Genomic DNA, 23,066 nt, shown 5'->3' on the forward strand with positions numbered 1-23,066 from the left:
AGCAAAGAGGTAAAGTTGAGCAAATTGTTACTACTGAAAAACGGTGGTTCCAAACAATCATTTCTGTGACTACATTTTTCGCGTGACTCACTTTTGGCGCTTACAGCAGGAAGAAAATCAGTCACGCGATTCGTGACGTCTCTTCCAGTGTAAACTCTAGATCTTGTATATGTGCACGCAACTAGTCACAAATAGCTTACAGTTTATAAACTTACTGTGTTCGGTTTGTCAGTCTTGTCCTAAAAGCGGAGCGACTGTGAACAGTTAACGTGATGATTTCAGTCCAATATGTATAACAAAGCTAAATCTGATTTGCACTCACCACTTTTGTTGAGTCACTAGAATGAAACTACAACCAATATGCGCCGACAACGATAATATTTCCTGTAAAAATTGTTAAGGAGGAAAAGTTAAGCAAATTTTTACTCCACAACGGTACCTCCAAACAATAATTCGTTTGATTTATTTGTCCGCGTGACTTACAGCGCTCAAAAACTGAAAAAAATCAGTCACGCGCGCGATTCATGAAAAATCTCTTTCAGTGTAAACTGAAACTATTAAACATCGCTTTGAAATACGCGTTGTATGTGTATGAAACGGTATCAATCACGAACAGCTTAAAGTTTACAAACATACCGTGTTCAGTCTCTCGATCCTCGGACGAAATTAAATGAAAAGTGCTAGAGACTGAAGAACAAAAACAAATGCAAATTATTAACAGTGGAATTAATTACTAATGGCAAAATCTAATGTTTATTAAAGCATATTGCGTTTTTGACTATAGTTAATAGATTGAAATGATTATTAAGCCCGACAAAGTTCTTTGTTGTATGTTTTTGTTTTCATTTCGGTCTTGACCGTGCATTAAACACAATAAGTGATTATTTCTGTTTCACAGACTATATAACTCGAGTAAAAAGTTTCGGTTATGTGATTTATGCCTACTTAATGTCGTTGTTCCTAGCGAAAGTAAGTTAACCGTGGCGACTTGCAATTGAACCAGAGCTATTACTCAACTACAAACAACTTGTGATGGCGTTAATGGGGGAACACTGCCTTGCGTTTGGTTAGCCCATGCGACTTCCGGCGATAGCGTGACAAAACAACCTCACTTATCTCCCCAGCACCACGAGCTGAATGACAGACAGCATGTGCTGGATCGGACAAGAGTATCGGTTAGCAAGCGATGTTCAAAGGCGATGAAAAAACAACAAGCTTGGGGGAAGTCGCTGCGCAGACTCAGAACTCAGAATGGACTCTGAACAATTTTCCGAGCTTTTATATGGAGACGCTCGTCTGCTTGTAAGCCAGTAGGAACGGCTGTACTACCGAACAGCTTACCCTAACACGTATAACATCTTAAACATGAACAGTGCTTTAATGCTTTGCACCAATGCTATGGTACGTTATAACGTTCAGAAGGTAAAGAAACTACAATGTTTTAGGTTTAGTTACAATAAGGCTCACAGTTTGCTGACCTTTGAAATATAACTGCTCAATAGCTCTATAGAAAGTGATGCCGTCATGAACGGCTCATTGAGAACGTACGTCACGCTCCATTAACTATATTTTACTGGCGTGACAGTAAAATCTCATTATATATGATCGCAAAACGAAAGACTGTTTACTGTTGTGGACCTTCCAACATAAATCGTGGCATCTTTGTTTGCTCTTTAGAAGTTTGGCAAGTTTCTCCTCTTCTAACTATGAGTTGATTAATGAATAAAGTTTACATTCCTCGCCTTCTTTTCATAGAAACTAACTGACTTGCTCACAAGACAAATACGACAACTAAAGACGAATGGCTTTTGCCATCGTTCTGTTGTAATTCCTCATATTTGTTATACGCGAGCACTCATTTCATAATTTAGTTTGCACAATCTCATTGATTTCCTTCTGCCGCCATCTCCTGGCAACAATATCAATTCACAGAGCTAAAAACTTTCCGTTTCTTACAGCAAACAATTGACTTTGGTGTTAATTATCACTGCATGATTGTTTGAAGGTCGTGGATATCATAATCGAGCTCTATATTATTCTAACTGGTTAAGATAGAAACCAGACGATGCAAAATGAAACCCCGAAAACCACTTGAGGAGTTCTCGATGTTTCGAGAAAACACTGATTGTCATAATACGTCATCCATGGAAGATCTATTTCGAAGTTTCTGGAGTGTCAAATCATAAACTTGGAGGAATATGCGAGATAAGCTGAAAATCATGGCGGGATGTGGAATGCGGGATGTGGGATTCGGGACAAAAATATTTTGGCTTGAGCAGCATGTGCCCATTTCAACCAGGAAGTGCGTTTAAATTTGATATTGAGGGACGGGATGCGGGATGAAAAACGGCAAATCACAGTTACTCAATGCCTGGAGAAATAAATTTACCTTTCGGGAGTGTTTGGAACACTAATGTTTCTAAAACATTTTTCAATCGTGTTTCAGTCACACCAGCGTCATTAACTATAGCTGGTTCAAATTAGCCTTTAATAACATGACGTTAAGAGTAGTCAGTGATTATGGTCGACGCTACGGCAACAAATTCTCCCAGGTTCTTTCTTTACATTCAAAAATTAGATCGACTGCAAACAGCTTACTTAATGTTTCAGTCTAATATGAATAACAAAGCTATTAAAACAATGATATATACTCACTAGTTTTGGTGAGTCGACCACAATGAAACCAAAATGACTATGCGTCAATAACAGGACCTTTTCCTCTGAAAAGTAGAAGAGAGAGAAAAGTTAATCGAATTATTACTGCGCAAACGATGCTTCCAAACAATTATTCGCGTGACTTAGTAATTGCTCTTACAAGAAAAAGAAATCAGCCACGCGATTCATGCAAACCTCTCCAAGTGTAAATTTAAAGTATTAAAAATCAGCTCTACTTATTATATGTGCTCACAACGCTATCGGTCATAGACAGTTCACAGTTTATAAACTTACCGTGTTCAGTTTCTTAATCTTCTGGTGAAAAGAAAACCAAAAGTGATACAAACTGAAATAACACTAAGGGAGTTTCCTTGCAAGACAATAGGAGTTCAAACATTGATCATAACAATCAAATAAAATCACTCGAAAACAAGTTGCATGTTTCTATTCCCATTCTTTGTTAAATACTGACAGTAAAGTCCAATAGCTTTGAAAGTGTACTGGGTTTCTTACCATTGATAATAAATGGAAATGGTTATTAAGCAAGACAAAATTCTTTGTTGTATGTTGTTGTTCGCTCTTTGGAAGAGAAAGTAAAGTTAAACCAATTAGCACTGCGCAGACGATTCTTGCGAACAATTATTCGCTGACTCACTAATACTTCTTAGAATATGAAGAAAATCAGTCACGTGATTCATAATTTGTTCTATGTACATCTAACTCTATCAGTCACAGACAGCTTGCTGTTTATAAACTTACCGTATTCAGTTTCTCGATCTTGTGATTAAAGTGAAACCAAAAGTGAAAGAAACTGAAAAGACACTGTAAGAGTTTCCCCTGCAAAGCAGGTGGAAGTCAAGGAAAAATGCAAATTAAATTTTGTATTATTTTCAAACGCGGCTCAAACCAGTTGAACTAAAAGTTCGCTTGTCTTATCCTACGAAACAGCATTTACAGTGAAACCTGTATTAAGCGGACCCCATATCAAGTGGAAACCCTCTATTAAGTCGACACTAGCTGAAGTCCCAAAATTTTCATCCCACATTCACTGCAAAAAAACCCTGCATTCAGCGGACACCTCTGTTAAGCGGACGCGGACACCAAGTTGCACAAAACCAGCAATCAGCTGACACTTCGAGAGCTTTTTACTTCTAGAGGTCTAGCTGAGACTCTTTTAACATTGTTCAGCGATGTCGTTTTAAAGCTAAGCGATTATTCCAGATTGATGCATTTACTGACTGAACATTGTTCTATGAGCAATGTTTGATCTTACACTGTGGTACACTGTGCTATAAAAGAGTTACTAGTTAACTATTATCGCACGACATGTTAGAACCTGTTTTGAACGGACACCCTGTATTAAGCGGACACTAATGAGGGTCCTAAGGGTGTGCACTAAATACAGGTTTCACTGCAGTTAATTTCACTTCCAAAAAATTTTAAATCGTAAACCGTTTTAATTCGTACAGAAGTACGGTAAATTAATTAAGCCCAGGTTAGGGAATGCAGCACCTTCCACAATAAACAAAGTTTTGCTTCTTGCACACAAGTTATGAAGAACTTTTAAATGATATCCTCCTGCTGTAAAGTAATTTGTACTCACCAGTCTGTTCAGAACAACAGGATGAATCCAAAATCAAACCGCGTCAACAACAGTAACTGTTTCAATAATAAAAAAGAAGAAGTTAAGCAGATTGTATATCGAAAAGCGTTACTTCTAGCGAGCATTCATTCGCGTGACTATATTTTCTTGCGTGACTCATTGTTAGAGCTCGCAACCCAAATAACATTTGTCACGCTATACATGCAAATTTCTTCCAGAGGAAATGATTTAATAGTATTTAATATTGACTTTTCTGGCAGAGTTAAAGCTCATGTTTTGAAGTACGATGTAAATTTACGGTGTTTACTTACACTATCTTGACATCAAAGGGAAACCACCACTAAGAAACTGAAATAGGAGTGAGGGAATTCCCTGCAAGATAAAGGCAGACAATGACAAACACAAATAAAACAGCTGGAAGACAGCTAAATAAAAGAGTAATTCTAATAAGTATTACATTCTTTGCTCTCTTTAGTTTTCATATGCAGACGAGATAGCCCAAATTTCAAGGAAACAGATGATCGTATCACGCATGCGTTTGTGGGTATCCGGGATGTGGGTTTAAAAAAGGGTACGGGGTAAAAATACCTTGGTGGAAAGATAATATCCTCTTTTCGGCGAGCTGGAGGCGCGACTCTTTTAGAGTTCATGGTAAGATACAGAAGAATAATATAGAAAACAGAAAATCGCATTTTCTCTGTTAACTCTAAAGTTTCAGTGAAGTGATTTCCAAGGAGCGCGCATTAGCTCAATGACCACGAAATACCCCTCTAGAGGCCACAAAAAAACAAAGATACAAACAATCAAACAAACAAAACAAAACAAAACAAAAATATTACTACTACTACTACGACTGGTCAGAGTTCATTCGTTATCCTACATTGCCTCGTTTGATTTGTTGCGACACCCAAATTATCAATCGAAGAAAATCCAACTTATATTTGTCGAGCTCATTCAAGATATATGCGAACGATTTAATTCGAGTTTGATTGGTTCGTGATGTTGCTAGAGCAAAACATGCCAAATTTGTATTAGTTATCGTCCTTACAGTGAGGCCAGTATGTGTACAGCATTTCGTAACTGAAAGAAGCCCGTCCTGTGACAGAGTTAGGTTCTACTTTAAGGGCGTAGCTTAGGGGGGGGGGGTTCTAAGGTGCCCGTGACTCCCCCTTTTGTAAGCCTTTTTTAAGGAAACAACCTACAACAGGTGACAAAAACGACATGACAATCTGGTGAGTACTGTCACTTAGACACAGTGAGACCTCCCCCCACCCCCCGTTTGAAAAATCCTGGTGGAGATGATCAACGTCTTTGTAAAGTGACTATCATAGAGGTGTGTTCTTGATCCATTGCAGTCTTATCTCAACCCTAAATGTATTCCATAACAGGTTGGTAGGGACATGAGGCATTAGCTAAAACAGGTCACTAATAGAGCACTAGCAGTGCTGGCAAAAGCATTTGATTCGGGATATCGAGACCATAAACACTAGGCCATACAATTATATGAGGAGGTTTTCGGGATATCCCGAATAAGCGAGATCGATATGGTAACTGTTAACAGTGGAAGCCGAAATTATACAATGGTAGAAACAATATATAATTACGACTAACTTACCGTTGCGCAGCAGACTGTGTACAGCCGTTTGCTCTCCTTAAGAAAAATTGCAGAGGGGCGTCTAGGTGACATTGTTACAGTATAGCGTGCTGTTCGCATAAATCATGGTTCCACAAAAATATTTCAGTTTCAAATTATCTGACATCACAAGAGGAAAGAGAAACAAAATACGAAAAAGACATTGCCGTATGCACGTGCACTTTGACTGATAAAGTCATTTATGACCTCTGCTAAGGAAATCACAGAACAAACAAGCTTCGAGTTCGAATTCAGCCTTCCCTATGTTTTTTTTTAATGAATGTGGTAACGAGTTATTATTGTCAAGTGAGAGGACAAACAATACAAGATTAGCTGCTTACCATAGTGGAGCTTCCTTTGAAAACTGAAAACTAGGAAGCATTCCCGTGAGAAACGTATTTTGTACTTTTGTGCGAGCGAAACTGATCTCTTAGGGAATACGTTATTAGCTCACGAAACACAAAATGCACCTAAAGAGCCCAAACAAAATAAAACTGACTGGTCAGATTTTATTCCTCGTAGTTCTAAGCGCCTCCCCCACCCCCTCCAGGAAGGTATCGGAAGGAGAACTCAGTGTATTGTCCTCTTGGGTCGGGAAATGGACAATTTCTTCCTTACCTAACTATAATAAAAGGTGTGTTATCGATTTATTGCAGTCTATTGGCTCAAGCCTGAAGTCGGGAAGGATGTGTAGTAATAACTTAAGCTAGCGAAGGCAGCTCAAATATCCTCTTCTGGCAGATTACTGCTAGGAAAGGTTTTCGTTCGAGACCTTCCTGCTTTAACCAAGACGCAATAAAATTAACTGGGACGTTTTCGTGATATCCCGAATAAACAAGATGGATATGGTAAAATGTCATTAGCAGAAGCCGACAACAACGACTTACTTACCGTTGCGCAGTAGTTTGTATACAGCCGTCCGTTCTCCTCAAGAAAACTGCAGAAGCGTGTTTGTGTGTTACTGTTAATAATTCTGTTGCTCACTCAAATTATTCATCCGTAAAACTATTTCAGTTTCCCAGCATCTGACGTCATAAACGGAACAACAAAATAAATGATATTGCTGTCTGCACGTGATTTTTGCATTCGGCCGTTTATGACCTTTTCTATGTTCACCGATATAAAAAACCAGACCGCTCGGAATAATTTCGTCATGACCAATATGGTTTGATACTTCAGTTAATCAATCTTTTAAATGCCAAAGTATTAAAAGACAATCTCACATACAGGGTCACCGCCAGTAAATTTACTATTTGTGTCAGTCTGTTGATGATATCCGTCGTCATTCCTGTTGTAACAGGCCTTGAAGTCACAGAACCAAACAGCTTGGAGTTTGCTATTAGTCTCGAGTACATTCAATTGTTAATTGGTTAAGAAAAGACCAAAAAATAAAGGATAACTTTTACCTACCACAGGGAACTTCACATCGGAAAGGGTCGAAAGTGAATTCTATGAAACACTCAGGAAAAAAGATGATATATATTTCGCAGGGGTTTGGTGGAATGCGCGATGGGTTTGAACAAGAGGCGAGATTCGAAATATGACACTTCTTCGTAAAAACATAATATGCACTCTTTAATAATTAATGGCGGGATACGCATTGACAAACAGCAAATTGCGAATCGTTTCTTAACTCCACGGTGTTACTAAAATGAACTGTGAGGAGTGGATTTTGTCTGAAGCGGCAGGAAATACGCCTCGAGAGGCCGTCTAAAGAAATTGTCCTGATATTTTTTCTTCTCGTTATATTTAGTATTTTCGTCCTTCCGGCAGCTTAATGTAATACGCGGTTTTGAAGTTATCAAGATCGAACAAAATCGAAAGAAGTTTTAATGGAGCTAAATCAAACTATATAAGAACGATTCAATTCGTGTTTGCGGTACGTAATATTGTTTTTGTTTTTTTGTTTTGTTTTTTTTGTTCTTCCGTACAGGAAGGACAGTATTTATAGAACATCTGTTTGTAGCGAAAAGAAACCTCTGTTCAGGATCAACCTGTCATGATTAAGGTGTTCACATCTACTTGGGGTGGATTGATTCATTGCATTCTACTCCCAACTCTGAATGTGGTAAATTCGAAAAACTGGTTAAGAGGGAAATAAAGCATTTGCTTATGTGGGTCACTGGAACAATCTGCTAGCAAATTATTGGTGCCAAGAGCATTTGATTTAGGACCTCAAGATAATAGCCACTAGGCGATACAACTATACGAGGAGGTTTTTTTCGATATCCCGAATGAGCAAAATTGGTATGGTAATTTTTATCAGTCGAACTTGTAATCAAATATTGTTTTAAACAAAATAATGAGTAACTTACCGTTGCACAGTGGTCTGTGTTCAGCCGTCCGCTTTCCTCAAGCAAAATTGCACAGAGACTTCCGCGTGTCACTGTTCATAATAGGGTCGCTCGTGTAATTAACATTCATAAAAAAATTTCGGTTTCACAGCATCTGACGTGCCAAGTGGAGACAAAAACGAAATTGTTGGGTTCAGGTGATTTTGTCATAAGGCCGTTTGTGACATTTGAGCATGTTCACAGACATTCACGCAATGATTGCTCAACAAGAAACTGAAATGATATTGAGTTACTTCCCCTTCGACTAGAGGAAAAAAAACTATCTAGGGTGTGTTACACTTTTCCTATCTGACATGCTTTAAAGACAGAGGGCGACCTTAGAAGAACTTAGCCTGCGAGCAGGCTCACCTTTGAGTCAGGCACGCGAGCGACGAAGAGCAATGCGATCCGGCGGGAAGGAATCTGGTGAAGAGGCGCAAAGTTTACTTTCTCGTGTCGCGGCTTCGCTTCCGGATTTCTCGCTCGCTGCTATGCCACGCACCCTTGTGCTCCAACGTGAGCTCGCTCGCAGGCTAAGAAGAATTTAGCTGATGTCGCTCGATCTTTTTTCATTCTTCATGCGCATTATTAAGACACGAGGGAATGTGAATTTACCACTTATGTCAGTCACTTCATAATAAACTTTCCACGATCGATGCGATCGACGCATTCTTCCTAATTTCCATTGTAACAGACCACGACAGCACAGAATCAAACAGCTTCGAGTTAGCCATAAGTCTTCGTTTTCGGTTTTTATGAATGTCACAGCTCTACATTATTGTCAACTGAGAGGTTAAACAATACCATTTTAGCTACTTACTACAGTAGGTTCCCTTTGAAAAGTGAAAAGTGAAAAGTACGAATTGCAGGTTCGGGTGTTTCCAGAAATTCCAAGAAAACAGCTGATCATAAAGTGCGGTTTAAGAAATTTGTTTAGAAAGACTGTGAAGTTTACAGAGGAAGAACGTTTTTCAGTTTTCTCTTCCGCATTCCGCCATTAACTTATTTAAAATCTCCCACATCCCGCCTGCGTAATGTATTTTCACGCATGCTTGATGGGTACGCCTGGAAATGCCCTACAAAATAAAGCAATTCCGATTTCATTCGTCGCTATCCTCAGTGTCTCCCTCCCCTGGTAGGGTAACTTGGTACTCGCGAGTGTAAATTATTTGATGCACTTTGGAAAACCAAGTTATCAATCGAGGAAATTCGAACGAAGTTTTACTGGAGCTACTGTCAATCAAGCTATATCAGAACGATTGAATTTGACTTTGATCGGTACGTAATGCTACTCCTACAAAACATCCCACCAACTGTTGTTGTTTTTCTTTGTACAATAAGGCTAGTGTAAATATATAGATTTGTTTGTATTAGAGAGTTGTTTTCGTTATGGGATAGCGTAAACTCCTACTTAGACAATTTCGGCAGGAGTATGACGCATGTGCTAAAGCAGGTCAGTAATAGAATTCTAGCAGATTACTCCTGGCAGGAGTTTTGATTCTTGGACTTACCGGCCTATTAGAGGAGGTTTTTGTAGTATCCGAAATATTTAATGACAAATGTTATCAGTAGCAGCCTGTATTTTATGGCAAGGTAGTTATTAAGCAGATCTCAGCGTTCTGTTTCGTTCTTTCTGGGTCGGGATTTTGCCATAAGAACCGTTTCCATGGAAACGGTCATAACACGTGTATTTTTTTGTTTTTTGTAAGCACGTCCCGGTGGTCATATAATAAACTACTTACTAACCTAGCTTGCTCGAGCCGTACTGGGGAATATTGGCCTTCGCGCGGTCGTTATATACAAGATGCTCAGACACCGCGCGTTAACTCCCGGAAATCATGCACTTGATCCCGGCATGCATTTACTTAGCTGCTGCATATTAGTGAAGGCAAACCAGGAATGCATGGTTTCCAGTCTGGACTACAGCTCTGAACCGATAAGAAAGGGGATAGCGAGTAAACTGTGTGATGTTAAAAATGATCTCACTTTATTTACAAGAGGCACTAGAACACACATCAAAAACTATCTAGTGCTAAATTTAGATTGAATTAAATTTCAAACGCATTAATATAACTATAGAGACAGTAACTACCCTAAAGTCATCATCAGTTCTCGAGGCGCCAGTAGGCGCATAGTCTAAAGTAATACAAGATATTTGCCTGAGGCAAATTAAATTAAATGGTATTATAAGGAGATCAATATCATTTATCAAGCATTCAAACACAGCTTTCTTAACTGGACCACCTAAACTCAGCGATTGATGCGTTTTGCAAATGAACAGAATCTGCAAACAATCCAATACGCTTCAGCAAAGTACTTTTCCTGCTCAGTTGTGTTTTTGTTTGTTGAGTTCCTGGACATTAGTAAAAGTCAAAAACTGAGTGACGAAAACACAAAGAGAAAACTAATCCCAACTAACAATTTAAAAAATGGAACTTTTAATATGATACCATAAACGACACTTTTTAAAAGTAATGGCGCACTGTTTAAATCGCTAGTCAGAAGTTGTGTCGTGCGCGAGGTGACTCCTAGGTGAAAAACAACTGGAATCAAGCAAACACTTATCTGAAGGAGAAGGCAAATTCTAGGCTTGGTAAGAAGGAAATTTTAATTTTCCATACATTATAATCGCTCGGTAACAGTGGGTCGCGGGAGGGGTGAGTGGGAAACATTCTCAGCAGGGACAACTTTTCACCATGTAAGTAGGCCCTAAACTTGCAACCGACACTGAACCACCAGTCGCTTAGCGGCGATAGTGAGTTAAATCGAAGAGATTTAGGCTTAAACAACACTCAGAGAAAATTAATTCCCTCTACTCAATTACCATATAGTTTTGTTAACGTAAGTTCTGAGAATTTAGTGTCACATCAAGACGATTGGTCTATACTCATCACCTGTCTCCCGGACAAGACACCGCGGAAATACGTTTTTTGGGGCGCGATACAGTATTTTGCTGGTCAGCGGTACACCTTAACAAAACTACAAAATGCCTGCAACTTTAACAATGTTTTCGCAGCGAGTCTTATCGACAGTCAAAAAGATACAAAACTTAGAGCGCACACTGTAAACTTAGCTTTTAAACTCCGCTCATTTGTTGGATAGTTCTCAGTTAATATTATATATTGTGCCAAAGCCAAACTGAACTTGCACACGGTGTGAAATTGTTGTTGTTTCGTGAGAGTTCATGCTCGCAAGCTGCGAGCCAGTGGCAATTTACGTTACGATGTGCGCAAAGGCTAAAACTAGGCAGCTTTTGTGTTGCTGTAACGTTGTTCTGAGGACATCAACTTCTCAAGTTTGTTGAATTGATGGGCTTGAACCGTATGAATCGGTATGTCAACGGCATTTCGATCAAATTCGTCGGGAAGACATGCTCGTGTTCGTCCACTTGTTCGATTGGGGGCACTCACGTAAGTAATCACGGTCATCCTGTCCTCACTCGGTATCACCGAATTATAGACCAAGTTGGCCGAAATCGAAACAGTGCTTCGTATAAATCTTGGACACGTTGGTGTAACAGGTGTAGGACTGAATCCCCAAAAGAGTTCAAAATCTGGCCCCAACTCGAGGAAGAATTCACCGAGGTATGTTTTCTCATAAAATATCCAATTTTAATTATACTGTACTTCAGGAAGTTTGAGGCTGGCGAAAATAAAATTTAAAATTTTTATGTTTATTATTGTTTCTTTGTTTCTTGTCATAATTTCGAATTGTTGCAGTTCTGTATTTTGCTTTTAGCGCCTCTAAAGTGTGAAAATTATTTTAAACTAGTTGATAGCTATTAGAGTTCAGAAAAAAAGCTATTTAGCTATTAGAAAAAACCACAAGAAGTACATGACATCTGATTATCTTAACATAGCAGAAGACATGGAATACAAAGCTGTTAAAAGGGTAATTAAAAATAAATGCATATAAGAGAATAAAATTACCATAAAATCTGGGTAATAACAACTTCCAGTTAAAACTCAATAAATGAAGTTCATTTTTAGTTATAAATAGGCTATCCTCCCTGTATTCACACAACAATCTTCTGATTATAAGGCCACCAAGATAATTTCTGACCACATTACCTTAGAGCCTGAGACTCTATAACTTTGTAACATTAATATTTGTTTAAATATTACTATTATCTGGATTTCCCAATAGAAAACTTCTTCTATTGTACATTTTTTTCTATTTTGGCTCAGCAAAAATCCTTTTAGATACTGTCCATGGATGATTTCCACAACATCAATGCTGTAAAAACACCAACTGAGAGAACAGTGACCAATGCTCTCCATATGGCAACTCCTCTCCTGAACATTCAGCCATCTGTTGATGGTGGGGAGAGGCAAGGGGCAGGAGTCCGGGAGAATAGGGGGGAGGAATCCGGAGAGAAATGCAAAATGCTAATTTTTGTCATTCATTAAGGCTTCAAATACTTTCAAAAACAAAAACTGAAAATGTTACTTGACTTTCATTTAGTGCCTTTAGAGACTTCTAGGCCGACGGGCAAAGAAAAATTCACCCTTGGGCTCAAAATGAGGCTCAAATTGAAACCCTTTGACAGGGGTTATGTCATAGGTCATTCACTTGAAAGACGTGGGTAAGAGTAGCAAGGCTGAAAACGAAGGAAAAAGGGAAAAGGAAATGCCTAAGGACTGTGCAGCTAAATGACTAGGATGTGTTTTGAGTCTCTTAATTTACAGGGGACAGGAGCAGGATGAACAAGGGTGGGAGTCAAGAGATAGAGGTATGGGAAGTGGGAGGTTCTGACTCTGCTGTCCCTCCCCCCACTTGATGCAGTACCTTGTCCCTAAGTAAAAGGTAAAGTCTGCATAGAGCCAAGTGGCCCATCAGGCAAGGCTTATCTCGGTTTCTGTAGCATGAACCAACTAGGAGTATTTCTACTACCTCCTGGATAGGATGTTAGTCGATCACAGGGTTACCCCCAACATTAAATTCACCAGTACCCATATGTACACCTTTGTGGAGAGAGGCACCATGAGAATAGAGGTGTCTTGCCCAAAAACACAACACAATGTCCTTGACCAGGGCTTGAACACGGACCACTTGATCCATTGCTGAGTGCACTAACCACAAGGCCACTGCACCTCCCACCTTGTCCCTTAGGCCTAACCTTAACCCTAAACCCAAAAAAAAGGAGTCTGTAGATTTCAGTCAAGTTTACCTCTTTTATCACTTGTGTATTTGAGACAATTTCTAATTTCCTCGCTTTGCCATTCAGTTTACAGCACCAAAGCCTGATTTTAAGTGATTCACAACTACTGACGGAACTTGTTTTTGCAACTTACAACTTCAGACTTTGCACAAAATTTCTCACTGGAGAAAAGCAATGTTGTAGAACTTAAGTGATGAACTAAATGCAATAAATATTAATTTGCAGGAAATGTATCTGTTCTTTAATACATGCTTTTGTGTCTAGTATCTGAGTTAGATGTAGCCAAGATATATTACCAATGGTTTGTAGACGACAGTAAGCCAATTCAGAGACACAGTGGCATAAACAAACCCACTTGTTAGCCAATTTATCCCAGGAAAAAAATAAATACATATAATAATATCATAAATAGATAATAAACAATGGTAGCAAGACTTCAATTCATCGTTTTATTGCCACCATTGTTTATTATCTACACTGCTCCTCTCAGAGTCGAGCGCTCTATAAATTTATTCTGTTCAAGTTCAAGAAGTATAATAATATCATACATATATATATAATTTATTGCCATCAGGTGTTATAATGTCTTGTAATAAAGTGGTTACAAGTTAAGTAAGAATCTTACAGAAGAGAGGATGATACAATACTATTACTAAGGCGATCATAATTAATTTCATATTGATTCAAAGCACGTGATATGTACATGTATGATTACAATGTAAAAATTATTTTGTAGTGATTGAGCAGAGCTCATCTGAATTAAATTAAATGAAAGGAAAAACAACAACAGTCCATTATTTATGTAAGTTGATACAATGCACATGTAAGATAGGGAAATAGGAATCGAAAAGCTTCAAATGACTGAGTAAACAAAATAAACTAGTGGGTTTCATTGAGGAGTTGATTACTGCCTCTCTGAAATGTTGAATGACTTTTCAGCATCAAAAGAATTGAAACTTGACCACATCCCATAAGTGGAAGCGGTTTCGTGTAAACAAATACAGGTGTTTGGGCATTTTGAAATATTTAGTTACATGTGCATACATGTACAGGGAAACGGTCTTGAAAATTTCCATGTACTATCAACATTTAATCGATGGAAACAAAAAAGACCTCAAAAAAGGAAATATTGTCAATGAACCGAAGATATTGAGCGGTCTTAAATGTTTTCAGATTTCCAGCGTTCGCTGCGGCCAACAAATCACAATATTTTCGATTTCTACTCCCTTCGCAAACGCCATTATATAAATGTAGGCTTAAACAATCTTTAATGACAGAGAAATATCTTGTGAGTGAAATGAACAAATGTTTTATTCTTACAGCAAACGGCAGGTACAAAAAAATTATTTCACCCGTTCCAAAAGGCGCAGAAAGTCAGAAAGGTGATAGAAACTCTAAAACACCAGTCTTTAAAGACCAATTCTTATCAAAGTTTCTTTGACGCGTTGCGAAATAATCTCAATGAACAAGCACCACATGTCGGCGCAAAGTGAGTGTGAATAAAACGGTCCCGACTTACATGTACCTTAACCATTTCGTGCAAATTACACTTTAAATCCAACCAGTCTTCAAAATCCTTGTAAAAGCTGCATACAGGACAAATTTTCTGCTTTGCTGGATACCCATCGTTGATTTTCACAATTCTGAGGCGAGGGCGGCTGAAGCAACACGATCCACGCTTCGTCCGCTCGAGCTGGCTCGAGTCAGCAGACTACACATTACTCCACACAAAATGACTCCCCTGTACCGCCATTCTTTACGAACATTGCTTGAGGGAAAGATTTCCGATAACCCCATACATTTATTATGCATGCAGAATTATTAATTATGTATGCGCTCTATTGTTTTTGAAGACAATAGCAACTCCCTAAGGTATTGAATATATACATTGATAATTACTACTTACTGTGTGAATAAAAGAGGATTTGATTGAGCGCTGTGGCGCGCTATCGCGCGTTGTCTTTTCGTCGATTCTTTTCGTCCCTTAGCTCCATTCCTCTCTCTTTTTCTTCTCCATATTACCCAGGCTCCTTACGGATTTTTTTTCCCTTTTTTTTCTTGTACCCCATCAGGTCTCGAACCACTTACCTTTCGCACACCTCTCGCTTACCAGTCTCTCTTCTACACCACTACACTACGAGGTTCAGTTGAGAATTACCCCTTCAAAAAATAATTTTTATTTTACTTGACTCGTTCGCATTCCAAAAAATTAACATTACAATTTACTTTTTCATGTGTTTAACGCATGTTGCACGCTGCACGAAAATATGCATCGCATGTGTGGGTCCCTGGTGAATAAAAGGGGGGGGGGGGTGATTTCTTTCTTTCTCCCAATCGCTTCTCACAGTCAACCACAGGCTAAACATTGTAGACCCAGACACAGGTGCGCACACCCAGCACATTGAAAATACATGGTGGGGAGTCAAACGAAGTATGCCTCGTACAAGAACATCCAAAGATCTCTTCGAAAGCTATCTACAGCAATGGTTGTGGCCTCAGCACTATGGAGATGATCCTTTTGGGAACATTATCCAGCATATCGCCGACTTATACGAAGTGCGCAAAGATGCGTAAATTGTTCCTCGTACCACTGTATACACTGTTCGTGATCTGATCGCCACTTCATGGAGGAAAGAAACAAAATACACAGCTTCATCGCATGGGTCTGAATTTGAGGAAGGAAATCAAGGGGGAAAAAACGCGAAGAGACGCGACAGGTAAGCTAGAATTTTATTTCACTTTGTTTACATTTACAAAATTAGTACAATAGTCGCTAACCCGCGCAACAGATTATAGCTAACCGCAAGCAGCCGGTTTTGCTTAGGCCTAAAACAGTATTTTTAAGCTTTTTTAAACTAGCGAACAGGTCTAAATCGCTATTATTTTAAGCAGTTTTAAGCCTGCGCTCAGTTTAAAAATACGGTAAATGCGCCCAAAATTATGAAATTTCGTTTCGGTTTTCCGTAATTTAGACCTAACACTCGTAAAATTATTATTAGTGTGGGTCTCCAAGAAATCGTTCCGTTTTTGCGTATTTTAGATAGAAAATTCGAAAAAAAGTTTAAAAGTATGCGACACTTAGAAAAAAAAATGGTAAAATTTAGAGTTATTCAAATCAGATAAGTCTCAAAGGATCGCTATTGTTTTCGCTATTGTTTAGTTAAACAAAGAACTGTATGCATAATAAATGTATGGGGTTATACGGAAATCTTGCCTGCTTGAGTATTAAAAACCTATTTAAGGACGTCAAACTCACCAATAACGAGAAGTATCAAGGATATTTTCGACCTTAAAACGAAGCAAAATACCGATCTCAGAGACTGCTCGATCGAAGGACAGCACAGCCCGATGGTGATGACCACTGACCAGTTACTGTGATGTCAAAAAACGTATTTCCGCGGTGTCCCCGGACAATGGGTTGATGATCTTTAACTAATGACTACTCACTTTCTGATCTCTAGCTATTACTTTCCTTTCTCGTTCATAAGACTTGCCACGGAGTAATTTCGTGAAAAACCTAACTCGTCCATTTGATTCAAAATTGTCTGTATTCGAAGGACATCTCACACGGAGAAAAAGTGGCAACGAATTTAAACAGTGTTTATTTGATGCATGTGAGCGCAATCTTAAATTACAACGCTTAAAAGCCTGGAAACGTAGCTGTTACCATGCGTCTCGGTAAGAACAGGAAAATAACCCTTGGCTACACAGACACTCATGATCAGAGTGCGCACTCAGTTGTTAGAGGTTATTGCTGAAAAGTATCAAACAAAAGCGTCTATAAATCACATTGTTTGTCCAGTTGATAATTTACATGGTTAGCATAAACACTCACGCTTCACTGGCGAGGGCGAGGCTTCGAGAGAACTACAAACAGATCAAATCGTTGCGCGAGTGTTCTAAATGCAAACGATTTCAAGAACCGTTGTTGACATGTCTAGCAGGATTTGGATCTCGTAACTTATGACATGCAATGGCGACAGTTTCGTTAACGTTTATTAGCTTGCCCCTCCCCTCCCTCCGCCAAAAAAGCGTTTTGTTTCCAAAAAATACTTACCGTTATATCCCAAAGTCAAATGTCACGTTGTCTCCAATCAGCATAAACGGCACCCAATCGCGAACGTTGTTAAAGCCGTTACCTCTCATCCATTTCATGGCCTGGTGAAGAGATTCACTGGCACTCTCCCCACGAACAAGATGCTCGTAGAAACGACACATTAGCTGCTCTGTTGCTTCATCACTTATGGCCCATAGAGCCACCAAAACGGACCGTGCACCGGCTCCTAAGAACGCTCGAGCGATCCCAACGACTCCTTCGGCTCTAATCTGCCCACGTGCACTATGACAGCAGCTAAGAACCACCAGTTTAGCTCGTAGTTGAACTTTTGCAATGTCAGACATCGTCAATAGGTAATCTTCTTCTTCTGGAACCCTGTTAGGAGGTCCTACTGGAGAAAGGGCAATTTCTCCTCTTTCGGCATTACCATGGGCTGCAAAATGATTGATCCAGTTGATTAAAACATCCTGAACTCTTACTTAACCATTGCGGATTAAACTCGTCCCGAGTCTCTGGTTCATTATTTCCTTCCAGCCTCCCCGCCTTACCAGCTTGTATGTTGGCCTTAAGACGTGCGTATGATCTGAGAATCCTGGCTTCTTTAGGTTATTCACGGATTAATAAAGAACAACTCCTATCAGACGGACTCATGAGGTGCCACATATGTCTAGTTACGACGTAAGGAAAAACTATGTTGGAAACAGTGGGGTGGGGGAGGGGGGGGGGGGGGGAGAGGGGTGTTGAACATAACTCGCGCGAATAAAAATTGTTGGTCACAGATGCAAGATGATTTAGCCTGTGAAGTTGCGTTAATTCACCAAGCCGTGAGAGCACGCGCGATCAGAATAGTGCAAATACACTCGGTAAATCGAGATCAAAATTTCGAATCTACGGAAACACGAAGTGAGATATAAAACGTAAAAAAAGTATGAAGATAACTTCAACGTCCAAATATGTCAGTAGATAATCCCTTGTCTTATTTTTCTTTCAGCTGTAATAACAGCGATGCTACTAAGTCGGTCTTGTCCTATTGGATCTTTAAAATGTCTTAATGCGCGGAAGGGCGCTGAAAGACCTTACAGCAGAGCACGAGGTTGCAGGAACTGTGGCCAGGATGTAGGCAACTCTAACCTAAATGGAGACCCTTTTGATGCGTGGTTTTTACCAACACGGCTGTTCTTTTTTTCCTCTGGCATTGGTCCCCGCAGTTGTAGTTTTCAAAGATTGACTTCTCAAGCGATAGCATTTCACTATCCACGCCGTATAAATGTGATACAATTTGCGTGTTGCTGCGGCTTGGAGAACAGATTTCTTCAACATTGTGCAAAACAATTTTAACGCGCGGAACAATTACGACTTGTCTTAGCTATCTGCAACATCCTGTGCAATAAAGGTAACATAAAAGTAACGTGTTTTTACTATCTACAACATTGTGCGACACATTTTTAACTTGCGTCAACTGTTTAAATTACATTGCAGGACACATCCTCGGCGTGTACTCTATCTTCAATATTGCATACGATACTTTAAGCTTGTCTTGATTATGTGCAACTTCTCAAGCACCTTTTCATCTGTTTTCTTTTATCTGTACCATTGCGCGAAGTGGCCTTCCACAATTATCAGCTATTTCATTTTTCCTTGTTAAAACGCAGTTTAATCCTAAACGAAACTCGCCAGTTATTTCTTAGTATAGAGCAGTTATTTCTTAGTATTGAAGTTAAGAGTGACTTCCTGGAATTACTACGGATAGGTGTGCAAAATGCAAAAATTGAATTCCCTCAAACTTTTTCACGAGAAAGCCCTCTGGAAACTATTTAGGAAAATACAACTTTTAGTTCGTTTGGATGTATATTTTTCAAGTAAAGCGATTTTTTAATTTTCACCCTTGGAGAAGCCCTCAAACCACTGAAAAATGTGCTTCGTATTTGCGACTCGTGTAAGAAAACTAAAACAATTATCAAATCTATTTCGATATTACACAATTCAATGACCCTTCCTTTACAAAGTACAGTTATTATAATTGGAAAAGATTCAAACCTGAATTTTTAAAAAAATTTCAAATTTACCCTCCTAAACAGCATTATCAGAAAGCTCGATTTTGGGAAATTTTAACAGCAAAACACCCTACCTGGTACATGGATTCCGCTGTAAAGATGGTATTCTATAGAAAGAGTACGGCTTCCTCTATCGTTCTGTGAAATAAAATTTTGGGGCAAATTCAAACTACGAATTTAGACGACGGAAAATATTTACGGTACTCGCTTGAAGTTTATGACCTCTGAACTTACAGTTGTCTTCATGAATACAAGAGATAACCTAAACAACAGTTGGAGTTTTAGCCTGAATGCGACCCTTTCTCCCATTTAAATGATTTATAGTTATTTTTTATCTTCTGTGTACAATTTTATCGAAAGTAATATTTTTTACGCTGAAAAGGAGTTCTAACTTGTTTATGAGTACGTGCGTATTTGTTTACTGAGGCGGAAATTTGTGAATATTAAATTTATTCCATCTAAGTTCTATTTCGTGTGCTGCAAGGCATTTCGTGTTCTCATTAAAACAAAATGATATTGCCAAGTAGAAGGTTTTCTTCTCAGATTTTAAAACAACTTATAACTTTTGACTTACCGTCCACCTGCATGGCTTGATTTACTCAGCAGCGTTACACCGGGTGTGATAGCGGTGAGATGGTGTGACGATAATTGACAAATCACTTTTCGCGAATCGAATTCATCAAAAAATATGTATATATAATATCTTTCTTTGAGACTACTTGATAAAGATTCTTGTGAAATAAGTCTGCAAATTTTGAAACTCTTATTGTTGTGAAATAAAAAACCTGGATCTACTATTTTTATGCCACGGTCGTCTGATCCTCCAGTGTGGTATCACATGACAGTAACAACTAAGAAATGGCCACCTGCAGTTATTCTCAAATCGTTGGGGGCACGTGCGGTCCTAGTGTTACGAATCTCGCACATGTTCAATGTGTTTTAATTCGAAAATGTGACAAAGACATTCAAGGTGATTTGAAGGCTATTGATGTGAGCGATTCTTCTCTGGACGAAGCAAGGCTACTGTTGGCTAGAGCAGGTCAGTGTATTCGTAATTCAATTTTCTCTTTAGATCGAAAATATTGCGAAAGATTATCGAGAAAATACTGAATGCTACGGTAACAGACAATCACCATGAGGTCCAATAAGGCGTGATTTCATGATACGCGAAATCACAATCTAATGGCACTCTTTCAATGTAGCTGACCGTGCAAAAGCGTAATAGTCTCTTGAGACTATAGTTCCTTGAGTTATATTGCGGCCCGGCTATTTACAAGTTTCTCCCACAAAAATAATCCCAATACTAACCACGTGGAGAAGTGGGACTACAAATTAAAGGTGGGGCAGGGGCGGAATACTTGTCGGCTTGCCTCACTACAAGAGATAAGTCAAGAGAAACTTTAAGGTAGTAACATATAAGGGAATTACAGAGATGACTGAAAAAATAATAATAATTTTTAGTATCACCCAACTAGTGGACTAATGCAAATCCTGCATTTTGATTGGCTACGCTACTAGGGGACTATTAGTAATAGTCACCGAGTAGCGAAATTGGCGCCGTCGAGCGTGACGCTTTCTTTTGTTTTATTCCCAAATAAATATTTCTTCAACTTGCATTTGCTAACTTTATTATACTAAAACAATTAGACCCTTCGCCCTCAAGGGCCACGGGTCAATAGCCCATTCGGCTTCGCCTCATGGGCTATTGACCCGTAGCCCTTGCGGGCTACGGGTCTAATTGTTAAGTAGACCCCGCTTGTTATTATGAAAACCCGCGAATCTGATGACTTATCGCATTGTTGTCCTCTTGCTTGTTAAATAAGGTATAAAGGCACCTACCAGCATTGAATCCCATTCACTGAACAAAAACGCGGATGGCTCCTCTGCTTTCTTCTGTCACCGAAATATTCTCACGTATCATTTAAATTGCGTAAGAAAGCGGAGTCCTATAAAACTGCGTGACATTTTCTGTGATGCCTTTCTCAATGTTATCCAAGGGCTTACATCCCCGGGGTTAGGTTGCTGTCGCATGGTTTTCCGAAACCCTTACCATTAAACTAAACTTCCAGTAAACGTATATCACACATTTTGTTTCCGAGGTTGTTTTGACGTGGATGAAGGTATTTTGAACACAACAGTATGCCCTCGTCATCGGGACCTATGGGGGATAAGGTGGCGTAACACCAAAAAGAACTGTTCCTGTCCAGAGCAATGGATACAACATAAGAAGAACCAGAAAGGGGATCGTGGGATAAATCTGGTTCAGTCGAGTAGACTCCACCCTCAAATGTTGTTGCCCGCAGGCTCTCATAATAAAGTGTATTATCAATCGTTTGTCTCAGCATGTAGTCACTTGAGATGTAGATCGCGACGTTTCGACTGCTTACTGCTAGTCTTCTTCAGGCGATAAGGTCGACTGATTGCACGGTATCATTTATATCACAAAGGTCGGCTGTGATTGGTGCATTTCGATCCTCCTATTGTTTCATTGTTCCGACGAGTAGCTGTTCCCTCAAGGCTGGTTTTCACTAGAACATAAGCACAAGCACAAGCATAAGCATAAGCACAAGTGAAAACAGGCGCGACATAAACATAAGCATAAGCTTAAACATAAGAAGAACGAACCCACTTCTTTGCCTTGTGCAGTTTTCACAAGTAACGTGCTCGACATAAGCATAAGCATAAGCACAAGAAAAACGGAGCTGTTCGGTCGCATTCAGGCTAAAACTCCAACTGTTGTTTAGGTTATCTCTTGTATTCATGAAGACAACTGTAAGTTCAAAGGTCATAAACTTCAAGCGAGTACGGTAAATATTTTTGGTCGTCTAAATTCGCAGTTTAAGTTGCCCCAAAATTTTATTTCACAGAACGATAGAGGAAGCCTTATTCTTTCTATAAAATACCATCTTTACAGCGGAATCCATGTACCAGGTAGAGAGTTTTGCCGTTGAAATTTCCCAAAATCAAGCTTTCTGATAATGCTGTTTAGGAGGGTAAATTTGAATTTTTTTAAAAAATTTAGGTTTGAATCTTTTCCAATTCTAATAACGGTACTTTGTAAAGGAAGGGTCATTGAATTGTGTAATATCAAAATAGATTTGATAATTGTTTTAGTTTTCTTACACGAGTCGCAAATACGAAGTACATTTTTCAGTGGTTCGAGGGCTTCTCCAAGGGTGAAAATTAAAAAAGCGCTTTACTTGAAAAATATAAATCCAAACGAACTAAAAGTTGTATTTTCTTAAATAGTTTCCAGAGGGCTTTCTTGTGAAAAAGTTTGAGGGAATTCAATTTTTGCATTTTGCATACCTATCCGTAGTATTTACAAGAAGTCACTCTTTTGGCAACATTTTGATACGCGTGTTGAAAACAAAACTTGTCTTTACCCCTGTCCCTCCCCGTTTCTCCAGCTAAGTTTTTGTGGGCATAAGTCCCGCTAAGTCAGAGCAAATATGCAAGTATACGGGACGACAAGTAACAGACCTCCGGAGCATATTTTGCCCTATAGGTAGACTGGGTATTAGCATTCGCCGGGTCCTTCGAGGGCGGCCATTGCCAGCGTTCTGCAGC

At 39.2% G+C, this 23,066-nt stretch overlaps 2 long non-coding RNA genes across 2 annotated transcripts; both read right to left on the bottom strand.

The window, feature by feature from the left end:
• Positions 1-278: 278 nt before the first annotated feature.
• On the bottom strand, positions 279-2,930 carry LOC149107820 (uncharacterized). Its single transcript, XR_016209156.1, has 3 exons — positions 2,656-2,930; positions 637-687; positions 279-384 (listed from the first exon to the last, which is right to left on the bottom strand). It is a non-coding gene; the product is annotated as an uncharacterized LOC149107820 (long non-coding RNA).
• A 13,984-nt stretch (positions 2,931-16,914) lies between these two features.
• LOC149107821 (uncharacterized) lies at positions 16,915-17,734 on the bottom strand. The gene is made up of 2 exons (XR_016209144.1): positions 17,443-17,734; positions 16,915-17,139 (listed from the first exon to the last, which is right to left on the bottom strand). It is a non-coding gene; the product is annotated as an uncharacterized LOC149107821 (long non-coding RNA).
• Between the last annotated feature and the right edge of the window lie 5,332 nt (positions 17,735-23,066).

The sequence above is a fragment of the Orbicella faveolata genome, unplaced genomic scaffold (genome assembly GCF_042242905.1).
Source record: "Orbicella faveolata isolate gen_17 unplaced genomic scaffold, um_ofav_v1 contig_26, whole genome shotgun sequence".
In the NCBI taxonomy this organism is placed as follows: Eukaryota; Metazoa; Cnidaria; class Anthozoa; order Scleractinia; family Merulinidae; genus Orbicella; species Orbicella faveolata.